At 42.6% G+C, this 17,213-nt stretch overlaps 1 protein-coding gene across 23 annotated transcripts in view; it reads right to left on the reverse strand.

The window, feature by feature from the left end:
* Positions 1-17,213, reverse strand: part of DGKD (diacylglycerol kinase delta) — a 1,053,390-nt gene that overhangs the window by 205,032 nt on the left and 831,145 nt on the right. The gene's annotated exons all lie outside the window — the stretch shown is intronic.

The following is a 17,213-nucleotide window of genomic DNA, read 5'->3' on the forward strand; positions in this document are numbered from 1 at the left end:
GGCCATGATTCTGCTCGACGCAGAAAAAGCTTTTGACCGGGTGGAGTGGAGCTTCCTCTGGAAGATTATGGCTGGGAGGGGGTTTGGTCCAAATATTGCTAGGGCTATTAAAGCTATGTATACTGACCCAGAAGCGACAATTACGGTAATGGGAGAGAAAACAGACAAGTTTAAGATAAGTAGAGGGACACGGCAGGGCTGTCCCTGCTCCCCCATATTATTTGCTTTATATATCGATCCGCTTATTCAGAAGATTCTAGAGAACCCCAGAATATCCCCTGTGATTTACAATGGTTATGAAAACAAGATTTTAGCCTATGCCGATGACCTGGCGGTTATCACAACAGACCCGCAGCAAGCACTCCCAGAACTGGTACAGATGGCTAAACGTTTTGGTAAAGGCTCAGGATATCTCCTGAATGAATCTAAAACCCAGATAATTTGCTCTAGAAACATATCAAGACCCGACCCTAGGTATGTTGATTCTGCTTTATATTTAGGGGTTAAGATAAACGCTACAGTGGGTAAGATAGTGGAAGAGAACTACCCTCCCCTTATTAAATCCATAGAGGTAGAACTAAAAAGGATGGATGCCCTTCATCTTTCGCTGGTTGGGAGAGTAAATGCTGTAAAAATGGCGATGTTCCCAAGGGTGCTTTATCTTTTTAGAGCAATTCCCCTATATATTGAGGAGAAAATTCTGAAGCAACTAGAGTCTGTCTTTATCAAGTTCATATGGCAGTATGGCAAGATTCGACGCTCAACGACCCTTATGTCTCTTCCGTGGGAAAGGGGTGGGATGGCACTTCCGAACTTGAGACTATATCATTGGACCTGTCTCCTAACCCAGATGCCAATTCTGTTTCAATCTGACACTGATGTAATTATTGTAGACAACCAGGGTCCCCCTTCCATCTTTCGATTACTAATGGGGGAGAAAGCTTTGGGATTACTGTTAACCGAACTGGAATATAGGTTTTATAGAAAGGCACGATTTAAGGTCCTGCTTGGTGCATGGTATGTTTGGAAATCAATTTTAAAAAATTTTCATATTCCTAAAGTCAATCCGTCTCTTCTCTTGTTTAACTCTAGCCTCTTTTCTCATTTAAACAATGACGGGATACTGCAAGTCTGGAAGGATTTAGGGGCTAAGACTATTGGAGATCTAATGGTAGGAGATAGGATAAGCGGGTTTGAGGACATGCAAAGGAGATATGGCCTCCCCTCAAATCATTGGCTTATATATGGCCAAATCTCCGGCATTTTACATGCTTGTAGACCAAAGCTTAAACCCCTTGTAGATTTTCCTGTGGTTGAAGGTATGAGAAGAAGATGTAGGAAGATTAACGATATGTACAATCTGTTTGTGTCCAGATTACAGGACGATGTAGGAAAAGTGGAAAGTGATTGGGCAATTAAATTGGGAAACCCGGATGTAGATTTGGACCTAGCATTAATCTTGAACAAAAAGATTTTTCGGGCGTCCAATCTACGAGCACAACACTTCAAAACAGTCTTTAATCTATACCATACACCGGCTAAATTATTTGCCTGGGGTGTCAAGAATGATGATTGTTGCCCAAGATGCGATAAGGGACAAGCAGACCTAATACATATGTTCTTTACATGTGAACGATTGACCCCTGTCTTGGATGGAATAACAAAATACTGGGAGGGGCTGCTAGGTCATAAGATCGATCTATCCCCAACACTAATGCTATTTGGCTCAGATTCTAAACTGGTTTTAACAGATGACGAGGCTGCTTTGGTTTTTATGTCAGTTGCCGTACTTAGAATTATTATTTCGGCCGGTTGGAAGGATGTAACAGCCCCGTCTTTTCAGATGTGGATCTCTAGATTCTTGGCTATTTACAATATTGAGTCTAGCCTTTATGAATTTAAAGGCGCTAAAAAAAGAGAAATGGGAAGACGATTATGGGCCCCGGTTAAGAAGTGGATGGATGATAGAATAAGAATCTGAAATGTACTGTATTGCTATATTTATTGATTGATTTTTATTCAATTTTTTTACCTCCACATTACATTACAATACTGTGTTCTTTAATTGTTCATATATGTATCAGATGTTCTTAAACCTTGCATATGGTAATGTATTTATGTATTTCCTTATTGCACCATGAACTCCAATAAAAAAAAAAAAAAAAATAAAAAAAAAAGGACTAACAGCAAAACAAACAGCTCCTATATAATAAATCTGAATACATTTCAGGCCCGACATCATCCTTTAGGCCAACACAGTAACACAGCAAGGTAGGACCCCTGGGGAGACATGTATATACATCATGTCTTGCTTAGATAGATAGAGGAGACCATGACTTCCCAGCTGAGACTCTGACCAGAAACGCTGAGTGTGAGAAAGTGGCTCTATATATACTGGACAATAAGGAAGTACAGTGTGTATAGAGTCCAAGAGTCCCCAAAGGTATAACAGAGGTTAAAGTCAGGACTGACCTTACTCTCCAAAGTGGTAGCTTGGTCAAGCAGTAAGGCAGTACCAGAGGACAGTGCAAAGCATTTGTTGTACACACTCAGTCAGCAAAAGATTTCACACACTCAAAGACTGAACTCCAGGCCTATGGTTGTTATATCCAAAGATATAGGGGTTTTATTTAGAACCAACAGGCATAAAAATATACTTTGCTAGACATTAATGCTTTCATGTAATTACTTTGCAAGGGATCAATAAGGTATGTAAACACAATAGGTACAGGGGTTGTTGAAGGCAACACAAGTCTAGACACACTTTAGCATTGAGCTCAATGGATTATTATCAGAAAAGTACAGTTAATTACAGTGTAGATTACTTTAGTAGTAGGTCTAAATCCTAGATTCAGTCCTGGGGTCTAAGCTGAAAGCAGATTAGCAAAAACGTTTTAGTTACTGTAGTGAATTTTCATGAATATAAAGCTGTTTTAAAAGTTCATACTTAGAAACTTTTCATGGTAACTCTGACAATGTTACTCAATTGGAGAAGATTCAGGTTGCAGGTATAGTGCGACCGTGTTACTTTTGTAATCCAGCACTGGTATCCCAGGGCCAGCACTGGGGCCTTAACTTAAAACAGGTAGGTAATTGCGTTTCAGTATTTCGTATGATTTTTAAAGAATATTTCAAGTTTTCAAAAGTAGACAGAAGAATTTCATTGAAAAGCAGACAATGCGTTCCTATGGAGAAAATACAGATTACTAGTAAACCCGGTAAGGATTACTTTTGCAGTTAAGTACTGGGCTGAAAGGTACAGTACTGGCTTCTCCCCTGATCACAGGTGAGTACTTCACACTTCGAAAATTTTCGAGTCAAGGTTAGTCAATGTTATCCAATGGCAGGTAAGTGAGTTACCGGTTTCCAGGTGAATACTTGGTTGTTGAAGTTATGGTTCTGGGCATAGACTCAGGGGTACCCCAAGGTCCGGTAAGTACAGTTGGTTCAGCCCCAGCAGCACAGGGCCGGCCGGGTGCAGAGGTAGTTAGGCCCAATGATATCCAATGAGGGAAAGGGGGCCTTCGGTTGGTGGCTGCTGGCTAGCAGGCCACCCGGCTGTGGGAGCTGGGCTCCTGGTCACTTGCTCGGGGCAAATGGGAAAGTAGGATAGGACAAAGAGTGCACTCCCATGGGCACTCGGGCGGCTGGGTGCAGGGTGCTTTTGAGCCGTCGGGCGCTCAATGTTATTCAATGAGGATCTTGAAAAGGGAACAAAGGCGGCATGCCTTTGAAGCTTTCCTCTTGCCATCCTGGGGAAGCAGACCTGGCACCTCGCCCAGGATGTGCATTGGTGCAGGCCCAGGAGAGTGGGGGGGCTCTCCACCCAAGGGTCCAGCAACATGTCTGCTGTGCATTTTACATTAAATCCCACACTGGCAACAGTGCGGGTTTAATGTGCTGAGTAGTTTGGTACCAAACTTGTCAGTCTTCAGTGTATCCATTATGGTGCTGTGTAGTTGGTAATGACAACCTCCCAGCACCATATACTCTTAATGGCATCACTGCATTTACAGTGCCCAGGAATGGCCCGGAGTACTGTAGGGGCACAGGGCTCATGCACCTGTCCCCACACCTCTGGCATAGTGCACCCAGCTAGAGGGGTGACCGAAGTATGCCAGGGCAGTGGGTGCAGTGGGCATGGCACACAGGGATGTGTGCCATGTCGACTCTGGTTTTAGTTCTGTACTTAGACACTCAGCCTGCAAAGGCATGGTGTGGGTGGCAGGGTACAGGCCCCCAGAGGGTGGCACAATAAGTGCTGCAGCCCTCACGGGTCTTCTCTGGTCACCATGCCCTGGGTACCTAGGGTACCATCTACTAGGGGCTGACAGGTGACCAGAGATGCCAATTGGGTTTTGTCTCAGTACAGTTTTAGGGAAGGAACATAGGCCCTGGGTACCTGGTTGGTAGGAGCCCAGGGCACACTCAGTCAAAGCACATCAGCAATTCGGAAACAAGTGGGGGCATACCAATGCAAGAAAGATGGCACTTTCTCACACTGAGGTTCCTGCATGCAGACACTCAAGCTCGCAGTGGTCTAACATGCCTAGCGGGGTGTCCAACTCGAGACCCAGACAGGGTCCCAAATTTTTTCATTCTCAGGTAATGGGGATGACTAGAACCTAGAGGGATTCTTGGTATAACACCTACATGGATGCTAGGTACATCTAGTAAGGGACACATCGTAGGAGTACGCATGTATTATCATGTATTTTATGTACTTGTATTTATTCAGGATTACTGCAAAATGGTAGAACTGTACCATCCCTTTACTTTCATAGTATTGCTAATCGTAAATCTCTGCTACTGTCTAATGGTTTTTACTGCACATCTATCTTACACTAGAATAACAACTGATCAATAAATTCTTATCGAAACACCCAGACTGTTTATTCTGTGTATCTCTGAGACCAACTAAGTGGCACGAGTGACTGAGCGAAAGGTAGTATATTATTTCCACAATCCTGGGGGATCAGGCTTGTCATGGTCTGAGGTTGACAGAAACTATTCTCTCCCCGATAAGAGGAGATTCTAGTAGCACTGTCACCTAGCTAATACAGACAGGCTAACCTATCTGGCAGGAGTGCTCGGAACCAGTCTGTCACCAATCCCACAGTTTAGGTTATCAGAACGTGCAGATCCTGTATATAGGATATATAGGAATTACACGACATGGCGCCGCCAACGTTGGTTAGGTACTTATTTAACAGTAGAATCTGAGTAGTTCAGTTGTGCTATTCTCAGCGACCCCTACTTAAAAAACATCATAGACGTCAGGAGTAGGTGGGTACAAACTCCGCCACAGCTGAGTAGACTAAATATCCTATTTTTTTAGCTGTTGGTTAATCAAGCTTGAAAGACACAGTGTTTCTAGAATTGTGCATAAACACCTAATCTTAGTTCCGTAGGAAACTTCTTCCTCTAAAAAACGCCTGAATGTGAGAACGCAGGGGGAGTGGGGCAAAAATTTGCAATTCTCAGACGAAGAAGATGCAGGTGTAATACAAATTGCAGGAAAATGTATAAATACAGTCACCTTGAAATTGCTAGATAATGGATTATCAGCTAGGGGTGGCATAGTAGCTTTCGTGATTGAGGCACACGAATCAACAAAACAGAGGTATTTTATTCATGGGTTACATTCCCAGAAGCAAATGCAAGAACACAGACATTTCACTACTATAAAGTAGGAGATGCACCAGCGGAATATTGTCCGTCTGAGGACACTGAAGTTCCGCTTATGTATCAGGAACAATTATACTGGTTTAATGGCGCCCTATCCCATACAAGAAGAAGAGTAAGACATAGCCCCCTCGGAGGAGAAGGGGCAACATGGCCAATATTAGCGGCCTACACACCACATCCTGACATTGATACAATGCCAGTAGGAGACTTACTCATACAACATAAAGATTTGATTAAAATCTATAGAAACATGATGCAATTCGTCATGAGGACATTTACAGTCCAACCAGCAATAGTTGCAACAATTAGAACTCAATCTCAAGGTACAGCAACTAAAAATCACAGCACAAAAATTACATGCAGTGATGGGCAAGATGCCAACAAAACGCGAACAAATGCCATTGGGTAGCTCAGAAAATAACACAGTTAGAGGCAGTATTCCCTCCGTATGAAAAACACAGAATGCTAACAATTTGCTTGCCTGTGGGGATAAAACCACAAGTAGAGGATTGTACCACTTGGGGCACAGCCTTTTCTGCCATTTATATCAGAACTCATGGTATTCCTTCATTAGCAGTGATAGCCGAAGTATTAAGACAAACACAGAATGAATACGGAGCAGAGCCTGCTCTGAACTTAGGGATGAAGTTACTAGGTAATTATGCCCAGGTATCAGCCATAATATTAGCTAATATTAAAGGGAAAGCAGCTTCAGTGACTATCTGCCAACGCATAAGGGAGTTCAGTCCTTTAGAAAAAGAACATGAACTGCCAAAAATAATCAAACTGCGTATGCACAATTAGGCATAGACAGGTTGTGTGGGAAAGCGTTAAAACCACAACTAATGGACAGTTCTGAAAAAACCACAACTAATGGACAGTTCTGAAAAAAACACTACCAAGCCGACACCTGCTTCTTCTAAAATGAAGTGGGATAATAAAAACAACAAACATTTAAAGGAAACAGATCTCAATCCCGAGGTAAATCTCCTCCACAGGAGCCCTCCGAAAAGAGATATAACCTCAGGAATAGGGATTATATTAGGAAACCTGATAGGTATCAGGATACTGATACACATTCCTCTCGTTCCTTTCAGGGTTCATCAAAAAACTTTGAGGGGGAAGGACAGTCAGAGAGACAAGAAGAGCGTAAAAAATCCAGAGACAAGCAGCATGCTTAAGATTACACTTCCAAAAAAGAAAAGAAGCCAAAGCAAAAGCCACAGTTCAAAAAGAAGAAAGTTGCAGGTCTAAAGATCAGACATGCCCAGAAATATGAGGGCTCGACTACAGAACGGGGAATGGGCTCCGATGATGCTAGACAGTGCGGCAGACTAGGGTAAGTGTCCCACATAAAGTATGTGAAATAATTTTCCAGATGGAGGGGGACAAGTGTAGAACAGAGAGAGGTCTCTTTTGGGAGAACCTGATGTTTGGCTATGACATTTTGTCAGCTGAACGAGATTGGCCACCATCCTTTGTCATGGATTTCCCTAAAGAAGAAACAGTGATCCTACCGGTATTCTCAGACCATATTCCCAGACACTTGCAACATACATATGCCCAGGAGTGGGTGGTAGCCCAGGCTCCACCATTATACAAAAAACTTGTTTGATGGGATGAGGATTTAACCCACCACATAATTCCTTTCAAAAATACTCCAACTGCACAGAGGCAGTATCCGATACAGCAAGAAGCTAAAAAAAAACAGGCCAGAGAGATCTTAGATCAACTTGCATACCAAGGGGTGATTGGAATTTGCACCTCTCATATGAATAATCCTTTGTTTTCCGTCATGAAACCCGACAATTCAAAATGTCTAGCTTTAGATTACAGACATTTAAACACTTGCACTAGGACATTTGCAGTCCAAAATGCACATGGTGCCACATTAATAAATAACATTCTGCGGAAAAAATACAAAACTGCACGTGTTATCTCAAATGGATTTTTCTGCCACAATATAGCGCCTGAAAGCAGGTATCTAACAGCATTCTCAGCGCTATGGTCCCAGAGGTAATTTTGTCGACTCCCCCCGATGTATAAGAACAGCCCGGGGTTGTTTTCGGCCAGAGTAACTGAGTTACTTAACAATTAGATGAGCAGGCATTGTCCTATGTGGATGATATTTATCTGACGGACGATGACCTAGAGGAACACTTGAACAGGGTGAATACCATCATTTTGGGATTTGCACCCGAGGGCTACAAATTAAACTTTAAAAAAAAAATCAAAAATTGCCCACCTCAGTGTCCTGTTTTTAGGATATGAGCTTTCAAGCAAAGGGAAAAGCCTGGCAGCCAATTTTTTTGAAAAATGCGTGCTGCTCCAACCTCAAAAATCATTTAAAAAACATTCTATAAATACTGGGATTCCTAAATTTTGGTAGAACATACATTTTACATTTCTCAGAAATAGCAAAACCATTCTACGACTTAACACCTTGGCTGCTAGCAGTTTTCCCGTCCTGTGCTGGACATTCATATTTTACATTATTCATGACGAGCTCAGCTCGTCATCAGCACAGCTCAACCGTGCATCATGACGAGCTGAGCTCGTCATCAGCATCGAAAGGGTTAATAAAGCCTGATTTAATAAAACATTAGACACAGGAACACACAGATACACTTCGTTCCTTACATGCTGACATGATAGCTTCCAAACACTTACAGACAGACGTAAAGATATGCAACCTGGTGATCCTTATACTTGTGGGTCAATCTGGGTACACCTATCTAACATATAATGAAGGTGAAACAGTACTGATTGCATACAAATCATATTTGTACACAAATGCTGACTGCGCTTCTATTGAAAAGATTCTGACAACGGTACAGACTGCTGTAGTAAGAGAAAGTGCACTGGCTCAGGGGAAACAAATGACAGCCTTAGAGGGTGCAACAAAGGCACGCGCTCCCAACGCTAAAGCTTTACATCCGAGATGTCTACAATGGGTTAATTCTCTCACTGCAACAGATGTGGAATATAGGTACGACCCAAATTTAAAGACACAAGCATTCCTGCAATACGAACAAGAATATCCTCTACCAAACAAAATAATGCCTCTAGATCAGTATGAATGCATCATTTACACTGACGGATCTGATCAACCGGCCGTAGGAAGTAAGCAACAATATAGCGCGGCATGTGCAATTGTTAAAGGTCGCATGCCTGCTGGAAAGTTCCATCCAAGTTGCACTAAAACGCAATCTCTAGGAGACTGTACGGCACAGTTGGCAGAATTAAAAGCACTGATACTGACTGGCACTTGTGAGTACGGATCGAGAATTCCCCACACTAACTGTGTACGATTCCTTTTCATTTGTGCAGTCATGTAATGAATACCTGCAATACTGGGTTCAAAACGAGTTTAAAAACGCAAAAGGTGGCACAATTAAGCACAAAACGCAATGGGAAAAGATAGTGGAGTTAAAATCCAAACTACCAAGGGCTCACATGATACACACACTGAGTCATCAGCGTGATGGCGTTCAATTGAATGGAATTCCTTGGCAGATGAAGTCGCAAAGGGGGCTGTACGTACGACTTCCGTACCTGCAATCACTTGTTCTAAGACGAGAATAGACTGTGAGATTATGGTGGCTGTCATTGCTTCACGCAAAAACAGCAGTGCAGTACCAAAACAATTTCAACTCAAATACTCCTACAAGTTAGATGCCAATAACATCCCATTTGCCCAGATTCCTGGAGTTGGGGGATGGAGTCATTCCAAACATGGATCGTTGGTTAGGGTTAATTCTAGCAGCACACAGGGCAATAGGTTCTACACATGCAGGAGATACGGCGATAGTTTCTTTATTGAAACAACGCTATTGATGGCCCGGATTAACAAAGCAAACTAAAGACTGTCTTGAAATGCGACATCTGCCAGCAGATGAAAAGTTGCACTGTAACACATCCAGCGCAAATCCCATTATTAGACAGCATCAGACTGTATGTTTGTGTGCGTACTGCTAAGATTCCTATGGGTGTGGCCCCAGCGCTCAGCTTGCGCTCGAACTGTTATACAAGAGTTGCGAGTCTACATAGGGACATATGTAATTGCACATTACATTCTGACCAGGGCCCTACGTTGATCTCTCTGGCTTACAAGGAGGCCATGCGAGGATTGGGTGTAGCATACCATACCATCCCAAGGGAAATTAGGTTGTGGAGAGGAAAAACTGGGACTTAAAGTAGTCTTTAACAGTATATTAAGCAGGGGTGACAGTTGGGTAAAACATCTTTATGGAGTACAGCGGGCTCTTAATATTTTGGATAAGAAAGTGAATACCTGATCTGGATTGTGAAGGCACAGTGGTAAATGAAAAAACTTTTGACATCCATGATCGTTTGGCTGTTTTACAGGATCGAATAGTTTCTTACCTGTCGGTGTAGTTTTGCAGCTTGAAGATCTTTCTGGATTCACTGTGCTGTGCATATCCCCTAATCTGGTGGTTGTGTCCGGAATCGTAGTCTTTTTTCTCTCTTTTTTTTTTTCGTAGCCCAGGTGGGCGTCGACGTCCCACCATTTGGTGTACCTTCCGTGACATCGGCATGCTTCCTGAGGAAGCTCCCACTCTTGGGCGCCATCTTAGGATTCTTTTTTTCTCTTTTGTGTTCTCGTAGCGAATCCATGGCTATGTTTGTATATCCTTTTTCCAACGTAATTCTTTTCACGTATCTTGTAAGCTCCAACTTGCTTTCTATTCCATATGTTTCCACCTTCTTCTCCAGTCTCATCTTTCTGGCGGAGGTGGGTGAGTTTGCTAGTGAATCCAGAAAGATCTTCAAGCTGCAAAACTACACTGACAGGTAAGAAACTATTCGTTTTGCAGCGTGAATCTTTCTGGGTTCACTATGCTGTGCATAGATTTTGTAGCGGTTTTGTTATTTTTGTGGCGGCTGGGTGGAAGATGAGCGTTGGTTGTTGAATATATGTTGAAGCACTCTTTGTCCTACTTGTGCTTCTTGTTCATCTGTACATCCACGCAATAGTGCTTAGTGAACGTGTGCACTGAAGCCCATGTTGCCGCCAGGCATATGTCCTCAAATGGTGTGATGGCCAGAAAGGCAATTGTTGCTCCTTACTTCCTGGTCGAGTGGGGCTGTGCCCCGCCTGTTAGCTCCTGCCCCGCTTGCTTGTGGCAGAATTGTATCGTTTGTGCGATCCATAGAGCGATGGTGTTCTTAGTCTCTGGTCTACCCAGGAAACTGTTCGCGAAGGACACCAAGAACTGTTTTGTCTTCCTGTGTTCCTTCGTCTTTGCAATGTAGTGCATTACTGCCCTTCTTGCGTCTAGAGTGTGGAGCGCCCTCTCAGCGTTTGTCGTGGGCTTCTGGAAGAAGCTAGGAATTTGAATACTCTGATTCATGTGGAACCTTGACACCACTTTTGACATGAAGTACGGGTCTGTTCTCATCACGACCCTGTCACAGTGTATCTGGATGTAGGGTTCTTGCAGTGTCAGTGCCTGCAGCTCGCTCACCCTGCGTAGCGATGTGATCGCTACCAGAAAGGCTGCTTTCATTGTCAGCATTTGCAGTGATGCCTTGTGGATGGGTTCGAAAGGTGCTTTCATGAGCTTTGTCAGCACCACATTCAGGTTCCATGCTGGCGGCGGCATCCTTTTTGGTGGCGCTATTCTCTTTGCCCCTTCTAGGAATCTTTTTACTACCTGCGATGTGAAGAAGTTTCTCCCAGTCTCTCCCCTTGTGTATGCCACAGTTGCTGCCAGGTGTACCCTCAGCGAGGATGAGCTTAGTTTGGTATGTAACTGTTACCACAGATTTTTTTACAACGGATTCCATTACCACGGATTTTTTACAACGCAGGTCATTTTACAATGGATCCCTTTACAACGCAATTCACTACAACGCAGATACTATTACAACGCATACCATTACATCGTAAGTATAATTATAGGTAAGTTTATAATATTAATATATAATGTAAAGAATTAGGGCTGGGTTTGTTTTTTGGGGTACAGGGGTATTTTTAGGTTTTAGGGCTGGGTTTGGGTTTTGGGGTACAGGGGTATTTTTAGGTTTTAGGGCTGGGTTTGGGTTTTGGGGTACAGGGGTATTTTTAGGTTTTAGGGCTGGGTTTGGGTTTTGAGGTACAGGGGTATTTTTAGGTTTTAGGGCTGGGTTTGGGTTTTGGGGTACAGGGGTATTTTTAGGTTTTAGGGCTGGGTTTGGGTTTTGGGGTACAGGGGTATTTTTAGGTTTTAGGGCTGGGTTTGGGTTTTGGGGTACAGGGGTATTTTTAGGTTTTAGGGCTGGGTTTGGGTTTTGGGGTACAGGGTTATTTTTAATATATATTTACAAATAAAAAAATTCAAATTAATTGTATTAATATATTTTTTATTAATTACATAATAGATAATAAAATTTAATAATTCAAAAATAATTATTTACATTATATATTATTATTATATACTTACCTATAATTATACTTGCGATGTAATGGTATGCGTTGTAATAGTATCTGCGTTGTAGTGTATTGCGTTGTAAAGGGATCCGTTGTAAAATGACCTGCGTTGTAAAAAATCCGTGGTAATGGTATGCGTGCTAAAAGTACGCGTTGTAACATCATACATCCGCTTAGTTTGGCTTTCAGTAGGTGCATGAGGTATCTTAGCACCGTTAATTCCTTGGTCCGCTTCCTCTGCAGCTTTTTCTTGCTGCACCATTGAGTAAATCTTTTCTATTTTGCCCCACAGCATTTACGTGTGCTGGGCCTCCTTGCCTCTCGCAACACCCGCAGGGTGCTCTCTGGGAGCTTTAGGTGTGCGAACTCTAAATCCTCAGGAGCCAAGCCGCTAGGCTGAGGCCCTCTGGCTCTGGGTGTAGAATTTCTCCAAAATGATCAACAATGGGAATGGACACTGGTATCTACAATAACCATTGGTTATTTTTGACAACCCTCACAGACGCTTGTTGATTTTGATGTTGCGGTATATCTTTTCGTCTGCCCCTTATCAAGCGTCAAGGCATAGTCATCGGGTTGTCAAGTAACGTGCTATATGCCTGCCTCACCCGAGGCAACCTTCGGTCAGTGTAGAAGTGTCCAGAGATTCGGGGGACAAATCTAAGGAGGTGGTAGGTAGATCAAAAAATTGTTTTAAAAACAGTGACACACCTGTAGCGAGTTTTATTGTAAAGAGGTGGGTACTGTGAGTTAAAAAATAGTGATATATTAAGTAATCGAGTTACTGGATTACCATATTTCTCTAAAGACAGGTCGACATGTTTCAGCTCACCTGGGCCAAAATGGTCTATGGAGCTTTCGTCAGGACAAAACAAAACAAAAACAAAAACGGTGGGTATTTTGGTACTCACACACCGTGTGTAGTTTTCAAAGAATTGTATGAAGTTCTCATACTGAGATTCCTGTGTTGTGGGAACAAAATAACAATTCAATATGAACGTTACATCAAACAGTAGCATATAGCGCGCTTACAAGTAGTGGTTGTAGCTAAGAAGAAAGAACATTAATTTCTATGGTGAGGTGCACCTATTGCGGGCACTAGAAGGGGACGGGGGTTTAGAAGAGAAGAACAAATTTAAGGTTCAGTTTACTGGAGCCTTGGCAGTCTTAAAAACTAGAGTATATGTCGCAGCAAAAAGTATTTTACATTTTAAAACTGGTCACAGGTTATACAAGTCATATGATAAACAGCTATAAAGGAGAGTGTGAGTTAAAGGAATACGCAGGTAGCAATTTCTCAAATACCTTCGTTAGTGGTTCATCTCTCCACATCAGGTTGCAAGAGAGTCGCAAATAACGTGGTCTTTGCTGAGAAGATGGGATAAACAAAAGTGTCTAAAGGTTAGAGCCTCACGATGTGTAAGGGTACTAAAGATCTAAAGGCGTTTGTAACGGAGCTAGCCGCCATTCTTACCCGCGTGTACGAGAGCATTCACTCCTAGTGCTGACTCTGCCCCTGGAAAGTAGGAAGGACCTACTGTTTCCACTATATATAGCGGAAAATAGAAGAGGGGTTATCAGGGAGAGTAGACCTACTTAAAGATGGTGGGTCTGCAAGGGTTGGTAATGCACTCATTGGTATAGGAATCAAATGAAAGCATATATATAACCTGTGAGGTGATTTTGCGTGAAATTAGAGAACTACTTGGATGAAAGCGAAAAGAAAGCGCACAATTAGATTACAGAGACTCATATCGGTCGATGTTATACACATGTTCTCTCAGATGAAGTCAAAGGGGGGGATACTTGTTACAGTAGTAAAATGAGTTCGGAAAACAGATTAGTAGAACTGGTGCCATGGAATATTGTCATTCATCCCTGATATGTGGGTTTTAAGGCGATTGACCCATCGCTGTTCCTTTTCGAAAAGGATCTGTTCAGCATTTGTTGTTTTTGTCATGGAGCATCTCAAGGATTGTCCATCTGAGGTCGTCGCATGTGTGTCCTGCCTCCACAAAATGTGTGCAGAGTTTGGTTGTGTTTTTCTTCAGTCTCACGTTGCTTCTATGTTCACCTACACGTATTTTAACCTTTCTGCAGGTCATGCCTACGTACTTTAGTTGGCAAGGACATGTCACAAGATAAACCACATGTGTGGAATTGCAATTAGTGTGCTGTCTTTGGGTCCAGATTAAATCCTCGGTAAGCTGTAGTGTTTTTGTGGTGTTGGTGAATTTGCACACACCACAGGTTCCACAGTGGAAGTGCCCAGGGTTTTGGCCAATTGAACGCGCCCGATGAAATTATTCGCAATTTTTGTTATCAGTTTTTGCACTTCATAGGTTGCCGGGCAGTAGGTTGTGACACAAGTGACCAGGTCTTTTATCGGTTCTTTTTGATGGATCTGTAGCAGACATTCTCGTGGCTGGTTTTTGGCTCTTTTGCTGCACTTTGAGATGACTCGGGCGTGTAGTCTCTCGCTCTGAGTTTTTTGCTTAGGACTGTGGCTTGTTCTTTATAGTCACTTTTTTTGCTGCAATTGCGTTTATGTCGGAGAAATTGACTATATGGGAGATTGTCCCTGAGAGGTCGAGGGTGGTAGCTCTGATACGACAAGAGACTGTTTTTAGCTGTTGGTTTTGTGTAAGTCTTAGTCTCTAATTTCCCATTTTCAGAGAAGATAGTCAAATCTAGGAAGTCAATGCTCGTATTGCTTGCGGTGAAGGTGAATTTGAGCCAGCGATCTTTGCCATTCAACCATTCCATGAATGTGGTCAGGTCTTTCTTTGTGTCCCAGGTCAGCAAAATGTCATCGATGTATCGTTTCCAGTATATGATACTGGAAACGTACGGGTTGTCATTGTTTAGGACAAATTTCTGCTCGAATTGGCTGACGTATAGTCCTGCTACTGATGGAGCAAAAGCGCTGCCCATGGATGTCCCATGGCACTGTAGGAAGAGTTGTCCATTATATTCGAAATAGTTCTCTTTCAGGGCTAACCTACAGCATTCTAGGACAAAGTGGCGAGGAGTCCGGTGGGACCATTCTTCTTGAAAGAGTAGGTCTTCGAGCATTTGCATTGTGTCATCTTGTGGTAGGCTCGTGTACAGTGATTCGACATCTAATCCTACAAGGATCATGGTCTTGGGGTCGAATTCTTTTTCTCCGAGCGAGAGACTACACGCCCGAGTCATCTCAAAGTGCAGCAAAAGAGCCAAAAACCAGCCACGAGAATGTCTGCTACAGATCCATCAAAAAGAACCGATAAAAGACCTGGTCACTTGTGTCACAACCTACTGCCCGGCAACCTATGAAGTACAAAAACTGATAAGAAAAAACTGGCGAATAATTACATCGGGCGCGTTCAATTGGCCAAAACCCAGATTCGCGAACAGGAGAACTAAGAATCTGAGAGACGTGTTGGTGCACACTCGCCCCAGGAAAAAATCCACCGTAGCTACCATCAGAAATGTAAATATGGCCCCCGTAACAGGGCACTTCCCCTGTGGAACCTGTGGTGTGTGCAAATTCACCAACACCACGAAAACACTACAGCTTACCGAGGATTTAATCTGGACCCAAAGACAGCACACTAATTGCAATTCCACAAATGTGGTTTATCTTGTGACATGTCCTTGCCAACTAAGTACGTAGGCATGACCTGCAGAAAGGTTAAAATACGTATAGGTGAACATAGAAGCAACGTGAGACTGAAGAAAAACACAACCAAACTCTGCACACATTTTGTGGAGGCAGGACACACATGCGACGACCTCAGATGGACAATCCTTGAGATGCTCCATGACAAAAACAACAATGCTGAACAGATCCTTTTCGATAAGGAACAGCGATGGGTCAATCGCCTTAAAACCCACATATCAGGGATGAATGACAATATTCCATGGCACCAGTTCTACTAATCTGTTTTCCGAACTCATTTTACTACTGTAACAAGTATCCCCCCATTTGACTTCATCTGAGAGAACATGTGTATAACATCGACCGATATGAGTCTCTGTAATTGGAGACCTAATTGTGCGCTTTCTTTTCGCTTTCATCCAAGTAGTTCTCTAATTTCACGAAAAATCACCTCACAGGTTATATATATGCTTTCATTTGATTCCTATACCAATGAGTGCACTACCAACCCTGGCAGACCCACCATCTTTAAGTAGGTCTACTCTCCCTGATAACCCCTCTTCTATTTTCCGCTATATATAGTGGAAACAGTAGGTCCTTCCTACTTTCCAGGGGCAGAGTCAGCACTAGAAGTGAATGCTCTCCTACACGCGGGTAAGAATGGCGGCTAGCTCCGTTACAAACGCCTTTAGATCTTTAGTACCCTTACACATCGTGAGGCTCTAACCTTTAAGCACTTTTGTTTATCTCATCTTCTCAGCAAAGACCACGTTATTTGCGACTCTCTTGCAACCTGATGTGGAGAGATTAACCACTAACGAAGGTATTTGAGAAATTGCTACCTGCGCATTGCCTTTAACTCACACTCTCCTTTATAGCTGTTTATCATATGACTTGTATAATCTGTGACCAGTTTTAAAATGTAAAATACTTTTTGCTGCGACATATACTCTAGTTTTTAAGACTGCCAAGGCTCCAGTAAACTGAACCTTAAATTTGTTCTTCTCTTCTAAACCCCCGTCCCCTTGTAGTGCCCGCAATAGGTGCACCTCACCTTAGAAATTAATGTTCTTTCCTCTTAGCTACAACCACTACTTGTAAGCGCGCTATATGCTACTGTTTGATGTAACGTTCATATTGAATTGTTATTTTGTTCCCACAATACAGGAATCTCAGTATGAGAACTTCATACAATTCTTAGAAAACTACACAAGGTGTGTGAGTACCAAAATACCCACCGTTTTTGTTTTTGTTTTGTTTTGTCCTGACGAAAGCTCCATAGACCATTTTGGCCCAGGTGAGCTGAAACATGTCGACCTGTCTTTAGAGAAATATGGTAATCCAGTAACTCGATTACTTAATATATCACTATTTTTTAACTCACAGTACAGTACCCACCTCTTTACAATAAAACTCGCTACAGGTGTGTCACTGTTTTTAAAACAATTTTTT

The sequence above is a fragment of the Lissotriton vulgaris genome, chromosome 11 (genome assembly GCF_964263255.1).
Source record: "Lissotriton vulgaris chromosome 11, aLisVul1.2, whole genome shotgun sequence".
NCBI lineage: Eukaryota > Metazoa > Chordata > Amphibia > Caudata > Salamandridae > Lissotriton > Lissotriton vulgaris.